The sequence below is a fragment of the Pongo pygmaeus genome, chromosome 6 (assembly GCF_028885625.2).
Source record: "Pongo pygmaeus isolate AG05252 chromosome 6, NHGRI_mPonPyg2-v2.0_pri, whole genome shotgun sequence".
In the NCBI taxonomy this organism is placed as follows: Eukaryota; Metazoa; Chordata; class Mammalia; order Primates; family Hominidae; genus Pongo; species Pongo pygmaeus.
The window spans coordinates 20,423,497-20,435,801 of record NC_072379.2 but is presented as its reverse complement, the minus strand read 5'-3'; the positions used below and the strand labels follow the sequence as shown (position 1 = coordinate 20,435,801).

The window sequence follows — 12,305 nt, the reverse complement described above, 5'->3', positions numbered from 1 at the left end:
TTTTTTTTTTTGAGATGGAGTCTTGCTCTGTCACCCAGGCTGGAGTGTAGTAGCGTGATCTCAGCTCACTGCAACTTCCGCCTCCCAGGTTCAAGTGATTCTCCTGCCTCATCCTCCCGAGTGGCTGGGATTACAGGTGCATGCCACTATGCCCAACTAATTTGTATTTTTTGTAGAGATGGGGTTTCACCATGTTGGCCAGGTTGGTCTCAAACTCCTGGCCTCAAATGATCACCCACCTCAGCCTCCCAAAGTATTGGGATTACAAGCGTGAGCCACTGCGCCTGGCCTGAATCATTTCTTCTGTCTGCCTGGAATTAGACAAACTGCAAGGTCTGAGAGCACAGTCTCCACGACTGCTTCCACTTTTGATACCAGCTACAGATTTGTTGCGGTCCTTAGACCATCCTCAGGTTGATAATTTGCTAGAAAAACGCACAGAGCTCCCTGAAAGCTTTTATACTCAAGAGTATAGTTCATTGTGAGGAAAGGATACAGAAAATCAGCTAAGGGAAGACATGCACAAGGCAAAGCCTGGGAAGTTCTATTGTTCTTTTTTTTTTTTTTTTTTGCGACGGGGTCTTCCCCTGTTGCCCAGGCCAGAGTGCAGTGGCGCCATCTCACTCACTGCCACCTCCACCTTCCAGGTTCAAGCAATTCTCCTGCCTTAGCCTCCCGAGTAGCTGGGACTACAGGTGCACGCCACCATGCCCAGCTAATTTTTTGTGTTTTTAGTAGAGATGAGGTTTCACCGTGTTAGCCAGGATGGTCCCGATTTCCTGATCTTGTGATCCGCCTGCCTTGGCCTCCCAAAGTGCTGGGATTACAGGCATGAGCCACTGTGCCTGGCCGGTTCTATTGTTCTTAAGTCCAAGGTTCCCGTTGTCCTCAGGTTAGAATAGTTTTGATATTTCCTTTTTGTTTTTTTTTGAGGTTTAGCATCAGTCTTTAATGCTGTCGCGCTGCATTGACAACTCACACACTTTGGTGTCATGTTGGCAGTGGCAACTTATAATGAGTCTAAAGGTCTGAGCACCAGACTGGGCTCCAGGGAACAGACATTTGTTCCAACTCCCCCTCCCTCCCCAAGGTTTCTTTGGAATCCTATTATGGCCCTATACAGAGAAGAGCGGCTGCTGGGGACTGGTATTATGTGAGTGCACACCAACTATACATGGTATTATAAAAACATGTTTACAGACGTTCCATAGTGCTCCTCTAATCAGAAACAAAGACCCTTTTATCAAAAGAGATTATATCTAGGGCTGTGCAAAATTCAAAAGGATCAGATCCCTTTGAAATAGTCCATAGTCCATGAAACAAAAATTACCTGGGCCACTGGTAAGCCCCAGGTGTGCCAAGATTCCTTACAGAAATGGAAAGAGTGTGACCCATAAAGTGAGGGCATTCAGCTTAACTAGAGCCAGAGGTCAGGAGGGCCCCTTGCTGGGGCCAGGCTCCCAGACCCTCAAGGGAGAGGTGACCGCACTTGCTGGAGTCACTCACTGGAGGCTGGCTCCCTTGGTCCTGCTGGAACAAGTGGTATTGCTTGTGGGTGCCAGCCAGGCAGTTCTGCAGGAATAGTTTAGGTTCTCAATTTGAGATGGCTAAAGAGAAGACAGGATTCTTCAGGGGAAAAGGAAGACATGGGAGACAAATAGAGAATAAACCATGAACTGGTCACACAACAGAAGTTGGGTTGTGTACAGGGTCTGGCAGCCAAGGCAGCAGGTTGACATCATTTACCAGCCAGACTCAAAGAGACTACAGAGGGATCAAGTGCAGCTGCTGGGCAGGGACTGGAGGAGGAGGGTGTGGGCCCATCCTGGGAGGGCTGCCAGACCCAGTGGGGCAGACCAGCAGCTGGTGACAGACGTCAGCCACTGTGCCTGGCCCACTTTTTATTGAGCCTTCATTAGCTAGGCATGATTGATTAATTGATTGCCTCTGTGGTAAGGCTCAGTCTTGAGCACCCCCTCTTCCTTCTGAATTTTGGGCTGATACCACATTGCCCTAGGGGTCCACCATGAGATACCTAATTAGCATAAAATACCAGATGTAGTCTGAAGGGCTCACCATGAGTAACAAAGATATTCCTGGCCGGGCGCAGTGGCTCACACCTGTCATCCCAGCATTTTGGGAGGCCGAGGCAGGTGGATCACCTGAGGTCAGGAGACCAGCCTGACCACCATGGTGAAACCCCGTTTCTACTAAATAAAAAAAAAAAATGAGCCAGGCATGGTGGTGCATGCCTGTAATCCCAGCTACTTGGGAGACTAAGGCAGGAGAATCCCTTGAACCCAGAAGGCGGAGGTTGCAGTGAGCCAAGATTGCACCATTGCACTCCAGCCTGGGCAACAAGAGCGAAACTCCGTCTCAAAAAAAAAAGATAATCCTATCACTTGAGAATGTTCAAGGATTTAGAGGTTAATTTTCCAGGAGCTGGGGACAAAGGTTAGACATCTTATTCTTCATTGTACACTGTTTTTCATCTATTTTTATATTGGATTATTTGGTTTCTTTTGTAAAGCTTATCATAAAAATATATTCCAGGCTGGGTGCCGTGGCTCTGCCTGTAATCCCAGCACTTTGGGAGCCTGAGGTGGGAGGATTGCTTGAGCCCGGGAATTTGAGACCAGCCTCGGCAACATAGCAACACTCTGTCTCTATTAATAAAAAAAATTAAAAAAATACTGTGATGAATATAATACTCTAACTATAACATTATAGTTATTTTCTAAATTTAAAATTAGCATCTTTCTCTTGTTTTAGCATTTTGTTACTTACTTCCTAATACATGTCATGTGTCCTTAATCCAAAAGTCTGAAATCCAAAATGCTTCAAAATATGAAACTTTTTGAGTCCTGATATGACATTCAAAGGAAATGCTCAGGCCGGGCTTGGTGGCTCATGCCTATCATCCCAGTACTTTGGGAGGCCAAGGCGGGCAGATTACCTGAGGTCAGGAGTTCGAGACCAGCCTGGCTAACATGGTGAAACCCTGTCTCTACTAAAAAAATATAAAAATTAGTCTGGCGTGGTGGCACATGCCTGTAGTCCCAACTACTCAGGAGGCTGAAACAGGAGAATCGCTTGAACTCGGGAGGTGGAGGTTGCAGTGAGCCTAGATTACGCCGCTGCACTCCAGCCTGGGTGACAGAGTGAGACTCTGTCTCAAAATAAATTCACGTCCACACCAGGCCGGGCTTGGTGGCTCATTCCTGTAATCCCAGCACTTTGGGAGGCCGAGGTGGGTGGATCTCTTGACCCCTGGAGTTTGAGACCAGCCTGGGCAATATAGTGAGACCCTTGTCTCTACAAAACATAAAAAGTTAGCTGGTCATGGTGGCTGGTACCTGTGGTCCCAGCTACTTGGGAGGCTGAGGTGGGAGGATTGTTTGAGCCTGGGAGGTCAAGGCTGCAGTGAGCTATGATCACACCACTGCACTCCAGCCTGGGCAACAGAGTAAAACCTTGTCTCAAAAATACAAACATGTGGCCGGGCATGATGACTCATGCCTGTAATCCCAGCACTTTGGGAGGCTGAGACAGGCAGATCACCTGAGGTCAGGAGTTCGCAACCAACCCGGCCAACATGGTGAAACCCCGTCTCTACTAAAAATACAAAAATTAGCCAGGTATGGTGGTGCATGCCTGTAGTCCCAGCCACTCCGGAGGTTGAGACAGGAGAATCGCTTGAACCCCGGAAGCGGAGGTTGCAGTGAGCCAAGATTGTGCCACTGCACTTCAGCCTGGGCAACACAGCAAGACTCCATCTCAAAAACAAAACAAAACAAACAAAACAAAGGAAATACTCATTGGAGCAGTTCGGATTTTGGCTTTGAAGATTTGGGATGCTCAACTGGTAACATAATGCAAGTATTTGAAAATCTAAAAAAAATTCTGAAATCTGAAAAACTTCTGATCCCCTAAGCATTTCAACTGAAGCTACTCAACTTGTACTTCCATGTGGCCATGTGGTCTTCATCATTTTTAGTAGCTTTTGTATTTTGAAGCCCAGGAAGAGGAGCTATTAAGAATGACAAGTAGGCCAGGTGCAGTGGCTCACTCCTGTAATCCCAGTCCTTTGGGAGGCTGAGACGGGCAGATCATGAGGTCAGGAGATCGAGACCATCTGGCTAACACAATGAAACCCCATCTCTACTAAAAAATACAAAAATATTAGCCAGATGTGGTGGCAGGCGCCTGTAGTCCCAGCTACTCGGGAGGCTGAGGCAGAAGAATGGTGTGAACCCAGGAGGTGGAGCTTGCAGTGAGCCGAGATCGTGCCACTGCACTCCAGCCTGGGCGACAGTGTGAGACTCCATCTCAAAAAAAAAAAAAAAAGAAAGACAAATAGATGGAATATGGGTACAAGGTCTGGTCCAGCCAGATTGTTAACTTGGTGATCTAAAGGTACAGTTTAACCTTCCCTAGCTTTAATCTCCTTTCCTGAGGAATATAGAGTTGTTGTATATGGAAGTGCTTTATAATCTTGAAAAGCCTGACAGACATTGAAATGAGCATTTTATTATTTTTTTAATTACTTTTTTTTTTTTGAGATGGAGTCTCACTCTGTCATCAGGCTGGGGTGCAGTGGCGCGATCTTGGCTCACTGCAGCCTCTACCTCCCTCTTTCAAGTGATTGTTCTGCCTCAGCCTCCCGACTAGCTGGGACTACAGGTACGCGCCACCACGCCCAGCTAATTTTTGTATGTTTAGTATAGACGGGGTTTCACCGTGTTGGCCAGGATGGTCTTGATCCATTGACCTTGTGATCCACTTGCCTTGGCCTCCCAAAGTCCTGGGATTACAAGCGTGAGACACCATGCCTGGCCTATGTTTTTTTTTGAGATGGAGTCTCACTGTGTCGCCCAGGCTGGAGTGCAGTGGTGCAATCTTGGCTCACTGCAACCTCCGCCTCCTGGGTTCAAGCAGTTCTCCCATCCCAGCCTCCTGAGTAGCTGGGATTACATGCATGTGCCACCATGCCTGCCTAATTTTTGTATTTTTTGTAGAGATGGGGTTTTTACCATGTTGGCCAGGGTGATTTTGAACTCCTGACCTCAAGTGATCCGCCCGCCTTGGCCTCCCAAAGTGCTAGGATAGCCACCGGGCCTGGCCTTGCTTAGACATTTTAAATTTGCTTATACATTTTCTTAGAGTTGGTCATTTGATGTGCTTTCAAGTTTTCTGCTCTTATAATTAACACTGGTCTGAGACCTTTCTTACTTTTGAAAAATGTATGAATGTTTTCCTACATTTACACATTCCCCATATTGATATACTGGGTCAACGTGAATGTGTGATGTTATGACTTTTAATTAAAAATCTGAGTAATTTTCATTGGTGAAATTGTCTTAAAATGATGCATGTGATAGCTGATTGAGAGATTTTTGTATTTTCTACCAGGTTAAGCTTTATTTAAAAGCTTTGTTTAGCAGGGCGCAGTGGCTCATGCCTGTAATCCCAGCACTTTGGGAAGCCTAGGCAGGTGGATCGCTTGAGCTCAGGAGTTCGAGACCAGCCTGGGCAACATGACGAAACCCTGTCTCTACAAAAAATGCAAAAATGAGCTGGGCGTGATGGTGCGTGCCTATAATCCCAGCTACTGGGAGGCTGAGGTGGGAGGATTGCTTGACCCCAGGAGGCGGAGGTTGTAGTGAGCCAAGATCACGCCACTGCACTCCAGCCTGGGTGACAGAGCAAGACCCTATCTCAAAAAAAAAAAAAAAAAGAAAAAGAAAAAAGAATTTAAAAACTTTGTTTATAGTGGGTGAAGAGTTTGGGATAATTTGTGGGTATGTATTTTTCATTGCTTTTTCATCTTATGGCCATTAGAGGGCACTGGAGAAAACACTAATGAAGATTTCAGTCATCCATGTACATTATTTTTTTGAAATGAAATGATTTTGGGCTTTATGAGCTTTAAGCAGCTGGTTTATGATATTTCAGCTTTCTCATAAAAATCTCGTAAAATCATCAGATCTTTGGGAAAAATACCTGTTTTTTCCCAATTTTAGTATGACACAAAAATAAGCTACCAGTTTTCATTTTTCATGATTGTTGGGTTACAGCAGAGTGTTCAAATAGATCTTGTTTTCGATTTCGATGGGATATAGGGTACTAAACTTGGCAATGGAGGTTTTTACTGCTTGGCTTTTCTTTTTCTGGCATCTTGTTTTTTCTTTTCTTTTTTTTTTTGAGACAGTCTTGTTGTGTCGCCCAGGCTAGAGTGCAGTGGCACAATATCATCTCACGGCAGCCCCCGCCTCTCGGGTTCATGCAGTTCTGCCTCAGCCTCCTGAGTAGCTGGGATTATAGCGCCCGCCACCACACCCGGCTAATTTTTGTATTTTTAGTAGAGACAGCGCCTCGCCATGTTGGCCAGGCTGGTCTTGAACTCCTGACCTCAGGTGATCCACCTGCCTCAGCCTCCCGAAGTGCTGGGATTACAGGTGCAAGCCACTGAGCCTGGCTTTTTCTGGCATTTTCTTTGGGGCTGGCTCACACATATTCCCCGAGTGCTTTCCGCATGATCATCCATGACACACCACATGAAATTGCCTTAGTTGTTACTGTCGAGGGAAGTAGTATGTGCCAGTGCTTAAGACTTGAGCCGAAGCACTGTCATTGTAAGACTGGTTTTTGAGTAATACTCACTAACTTTCATGAAGTCATACGTCTTAGCTTGTGTATCTGGACAAATTATTTACCCCTCTGTGCTTCTGTTTTCTCATTTGTAATGTGGGAGATAACAGTATCTGCCTTATAAAGTTCTTATGTAGATTAAAAAAGTTAATCCAGCCACATTGTATTTTCTTGTATAGTAGTTAATATATTTTTATATAATATTATATTCTAATTCTAATTATATTAAAATTAATATATAATTATATTAGAATTAATTATACAATGATTATATTAGAATTAGATAATAATTATATAATTAGAATTAGAATATAATTTTAACTAATTATTCTAATATAATTATATATTAGTATAATATATAATTAGAATTAGAATATGATATTAACTAATTATTCCAATATAATTAGAATTAGAATATATTAACTATAATAGCCAATAATTAACTTATATAAGAATATGTCTTCAAATAGGATAGATTTGGTCCTACCGAAACACCACCTTGGTATTCTACCTCCCTCCCTCTGTAGTACTATCTAAGACTTCTTCTAGGACTGAAGATAATTTGAAGTATGAGAGTGGTTTCTAAGAACTAGAGCACTAAAGTTTGAAACACTGGAATGTTAGGGAGACAGATGGAGATATGGGGGGAATGGGGTGTTAGGGGTGGCATGTTTGGGGAACCCTAAACAGTTTGGTGTGCCTAGAGTTGACTGGGGGTAGGGATATTTGGAGCTGTGACATAGAGAAGGAAGACGGGATAGGATCCTAGAGGCTTTTCAAGTCCTGCAGTGGAGGGCTGAGCTTTCTCCTGAAGGCAGTGGGAGGCAATGTGATTTGATTGAATTGGAGAATGGGTTAGGGGGTGTGGGGAGAGAGGAGAGTTCCAGTGTAGGTTTAAAATATTAGGAGGCCGGGCGCAGTGGCTTATGCCTGTAATCCCAGCGCTTTGGGAGGCTGAGGCTGGTGGATCACCTGAGGTCTGGAGTTCAAGATCAGCCTGGCAAACATGGCAAAACCTCATTTCTGCTAAAAATACAAAAGTTAGCAGGGATGTGGTGGCACACGCCTGTAATCCCAGCTACTTGGGAGACTGAGGCAGGAGAATCACTTGAACCTGAGAGATGGAGGTTTCAGTGAGCCGAGATTGTGCCTCTGTACTCCAGCTTAGGCAACAGCCTCAGACTACCCTGTCTCAAAAAATAAAGGAAAAAAGGAGAAATCAAAATACATACTAGATTATCTCACTCAATCCTCACAGTGACCTTGAGATGATCAAACTATTATCATCTGCAATTTACCATTTAACAGATAGCAACTGAGGCTTAGTTTAAGCAATTTGTCCATCGTCAGATGGCTGGTAAGTTGACAGGCTCAAGCCTGGACTCCATCTGTCTGTGTCACTCCTCTTGGCTGCTTCCCCAGGGAGGAGTGGTTCTCAGAAGAGAAGCTGTAGTGTTTAGAGAACCATGAGTCAGGAGGAGCCTGATAATTTTTATATTGTTTATTTTCTCTTTCTCTTATGTTGTGATTTGTAAATGTAAAGCCTATTGCTACTTTTTCTTTTTTTTTTCCTGCAGTAAATAAACGTTGCTAAATACTCCCCACAGCAATGTTCTGGCTAAGCAGACAAACACTAACGTCAGCATCATTAATTTTGGAAATAAATGGCAAATGCTTGACAGTTACTCACTGGAGAAACATTTCCATTTGCCAGTTATTTAAATTGCAGAAGGATCTCAGTATGTCCAGTTCTGATTATAAAGTTCTGTTGGTATTGCAGTGGAATAACAGGAAGCTAGTTTCAGAATTATTTTTAAGGCTTTGGAGTGTTTACTTCACCTAGAAACAAGAGGTGATATCCTTTCAACCCCAGTACGCTGTGCTTAAACCACCTTGACTCACCATGGTCTCTATAGCTAGGAGCACTTAACAATGAGTCCCCACGTTGTCTTGTTAAGGTAGGTTATCCAAAATAGAATTACTGTGTCAGAGTAAAGCTCTTGACATGCTTGGGCACACTGCTTTTCCACAAGTTCAAAAGGCATTTTTAGAACTCAGTATATACAAAAGCTTTGAGTAATGGTGAAAATTGGTCATTTTAAAACTGAACCATGACCAGTGAGTGATATCTTGGAGATTCATTTATTAAAGAAATAGGAATCTAAATGTGGGGTTAAATTGCAGCAAAAGTTATTAAGTATTAATAATTTATTTAATTTTTTTTACTGTGACTGCTTTTCAGTGATATAATTTTTATTAGTTTAGATTAACATTAAAACTCTACTTCATGTATAATTGAACATGAATAAGAGTTTTGTTTTTTTTTTTTTTTTGAGATGAAGTCTTGCTTTGTTGCCCAGGTGTGATCTTGGCTCATTGCAACCTCCTCCTGCTAGGTTCAAGTGATTCTTCTGCCTCAGCCTCCTGAATAGCTGGGACCACAAGCGCATGCCACCACGCCCAGCTAATTTTTGTATTTTCAGAAGAGATGGGTTTCATCATGTTGGCCAGGCTGTTCTCGAACTCCTGACTTGAAGTGATCTGCTCGCCTCAGCCTCCCAAAGTGCTGGGATTACAGGCGTGAGCCACCATTTCCGACCTGAGTTTTTAATATTGAAAGTTACTAAGTTTAGAATGAGTTACTGAAAGAAGTATGATCTAAATTTCCGGGTCTGGAAATAGCTGTCTGATAGTTTTGAGGCGTTTCTTCATTCAGCCAACATTTACTGAAGGCCCGTCCTGTGCTGGCATGGCTCCAGGCCTAGCCAGGTTGACTGTCTAGAAAAATGACCTCTAGAGAATTCGGGCATTTTATAGCCAATCTTCTCTTTTTCTTTTCTTTGAGACAGAGTCTATTGCCCAGGCTGGAGTGCAGTGGCACCATCTCGGCTCACTGCAACCTCTGCCTCCTGGGTTCAAGTGATTCTCATGCCTCAGCCTCCCTAGTAGCTGAAATTATAGGCCTTTGCCACCATGCCCAGCTAATTTTTGTATTTTTAGTAGAGATGGGGTTTCATCATGTTGGCCAGACGGGTCTCAAACTCCTGACCTCAGGTGATCCACCCACCTCCACCTCCCAAAGTGCTAGGATTACAGATGTGAGCCACCACACCTGGCCTAGCCAACCTTTTCTATAGGAATTGATAAGAAAAGGAATCACCTGATGGTAAAAAAGGATCAAACAATCAGAAAGACTCTTTCCCAGGAGAAATGTATGTTTTGGTAAGAAAAAGCTTGTTTGTTGTAAAACTCCTGTTTGTCAGTTTCCAGCTATATAGCATTTTACCTTAAAGTCTTCAGCAAATCAGTTTTTGGCCTTGTTTTTATCCTAGGCAAAATTGGATGGTACTGTGGTTTCTGGGATGATGGTATCAAAATGAATTAAGTGGTATTGTATGATTTTTTAAAAAAATTTTTTTTATTTTTAGAGACAGGGTCTTGCTTTGTAACCCAGGCTAGAGTGCAGTGGTGTGATCATAGCTCACCACAGCCTTGAACTCCTGGGCTTAAGTGATTCTGCCACCTCAGCCTCCCAAGTAGCTCAGATGACAGGCACATGCTACCACACCTGGCTAATTAAAAAAATTTTTTTTTTGTAGAGCTGGGATCTCACTATATTGCCCAGGCTGGTTTCCAACTCCTCAGCTCAACCAGTCTTCCTGCCTTGGCCTCTAAAAGTCCTGGGTTTACAGGCATGAGCCACTGTACCCAACCAGTATTATATGATATTTAAAACAAAAACAAACAAAAAATATTAGTACCACTGCTTTATTCCTATTATTTTGTAAGATTCATGTAGTCCTGTCAGTTTATAAAGAACGTTTTGTGTATTCATTGCCATTTTCATAAGTGCTTAGGAAATTAGCTCATAATTGCCTTTCCTGTTTGCATGTCAGGCCACTGCAGCTTGGCGAGGACATGAGTTTTCTTTCAAGGCAAGTGTGATGGATATGGGAGATGGGAGGAGTGGAAGTAGAGGTTGGAGACAGGGAGACCATTTAGTTTGGCTTTTGCCATTGTCCCTTAGGAGAAATCAAGGCCGTGGACAAGAATGGTGGCATTGTAGGTGGAGAGAACAGTTATGTTGGGAAATGAAACCCTAGAACTGTTTTACTGGGCAAATGGGCTCACTGCTGGATGTATATAGAAGCCAATACTGTGGCACTGGCTTTTGAAAAAAGAAAGGCTTTATTGGGAGTTGACTGGCAAGGAGATAGGAAGAAACACTCAAATCTGTCTCCCTGAGCTGGAGGCTGGGGCAGGTTTTGTAGGCAGAGGGATTAATATGAGGCAATATAATTAGTGAAGTGTGATCTGATTGGATCTTGCAACGAAGTGATGCCAGGAGGTGTGATTTGATTGGAGCATGCCGTGAGGTGATGCCAAGACATGATCTGATTGGCGCATGCCCTGAGGTGATGCCGAGGCTTGCTTCTTAATTCTCTCTTTTCCCTGATCCGAGCCCTTTGGTTCTGCTTGTGGTTGACTTTTTAGTTCTGATTGCCTCTGGCATCACGCATTGGGCACACTGGGTTCATCTGTGCTTGAGTTACCTGACCTACAACCTGGGGGTTCATGGCAACTGAAATACAACTTACTAGTTTACTACACATAATTGAACCAGATTGGGCTAGTTATGTGGTTACAGAACTTGGCCACTCATCTTTAAATGGGATGGTACAGGAGAGGAAGAAATCAAGGTTGGCTGATTCTGGGATATTATTTATTTCTGTTTAGGCCATGTAACAGCTATAAATGAATAAATACACAAAAATATATGGATCTTACATGGTTGTTATATTGTTACATTCTGGGCAGAGAGTAAACAATGTCTGCACCTAGCAGATTAGAGTTAGAATTTGAATGGTGCATTAAACTCCCTTGCGGAGTGTTATAAACCATTACATTTCTTTTCAGAAACGAAATTACTACTGTGTATGGAGGATAGGACTGAGCTGCCTTAGAGGGAAGGAGTGATGAATTTTGTTTGTCCTGAGTGCTCAAGACCTTTAATCATAGCCCTTATGACTGACTCTGGGGTTACAACACTCACATTTTATAATAGATACTTTCTCTAGTGAAGGGACAGGGACAGTATTCCATGGCTGTCCTTTGGAGTCTGTTCATTTTGTAGGGGCCAGAAGTCTCTGTTTAAAACCCCAAGAGGGTGTCTGTGGAGCTTTGGGCATAGTGGTCAGAGGCCAGTGTCATGGACCTCGGTCCAGTTTTGGATTTATCTGGCCTTTGGGTTAAGCAAATAAACTGGTGATGTTTTGTGGTGACAGAGGCTTTTGAGGGTAAATACTGCCATGTCTTATCAATTTTTTACATGATTTATAGAGGAATTATAGAGACTTGCTATAGAATTGCTTCAGAGAATTTAAATGCTTTCAAGGTTGAGATTTGTTCATTTTGCTTCACCACAAGACTTCTTTATCAAGCTCACACCTTTGCTTTTAGATTAAAAAAAACAAAGCAAACTACTTGGGTAGCTGAGGCGGGAGGATCGCTTGAGCCCAGGAGTTTGAGACCAGCCTGGGCAACATAGCGAGACCTCATCTCAGAAAACAAAAGGCAAAGGATTCCTTCTATTTTAAACTATCTTAACAAAATAATAACTGGAGCCTTTTTATTTGTATAAACGGCCTAGCATT

The 12,305-nt window shown here is 43.3% G+C and overlaps 1 protein-coding gene across 11 annotated transcripts in view; it reads left to right on the top strand.

Moving 5' to 3' along the window:
- The window catches only part of LOC129040477 (S-adenosyl-L-methionine-dependent tRNA 4-demethylwyosine synthase TYW1), a 268,106-nt gene that overhangs the window by 47,788 nt on the left and 208,013 nt on the right, over positions 1-12,305 (top strand). The gene's annotated exons all lie outside the window — the stretch shown is intronic.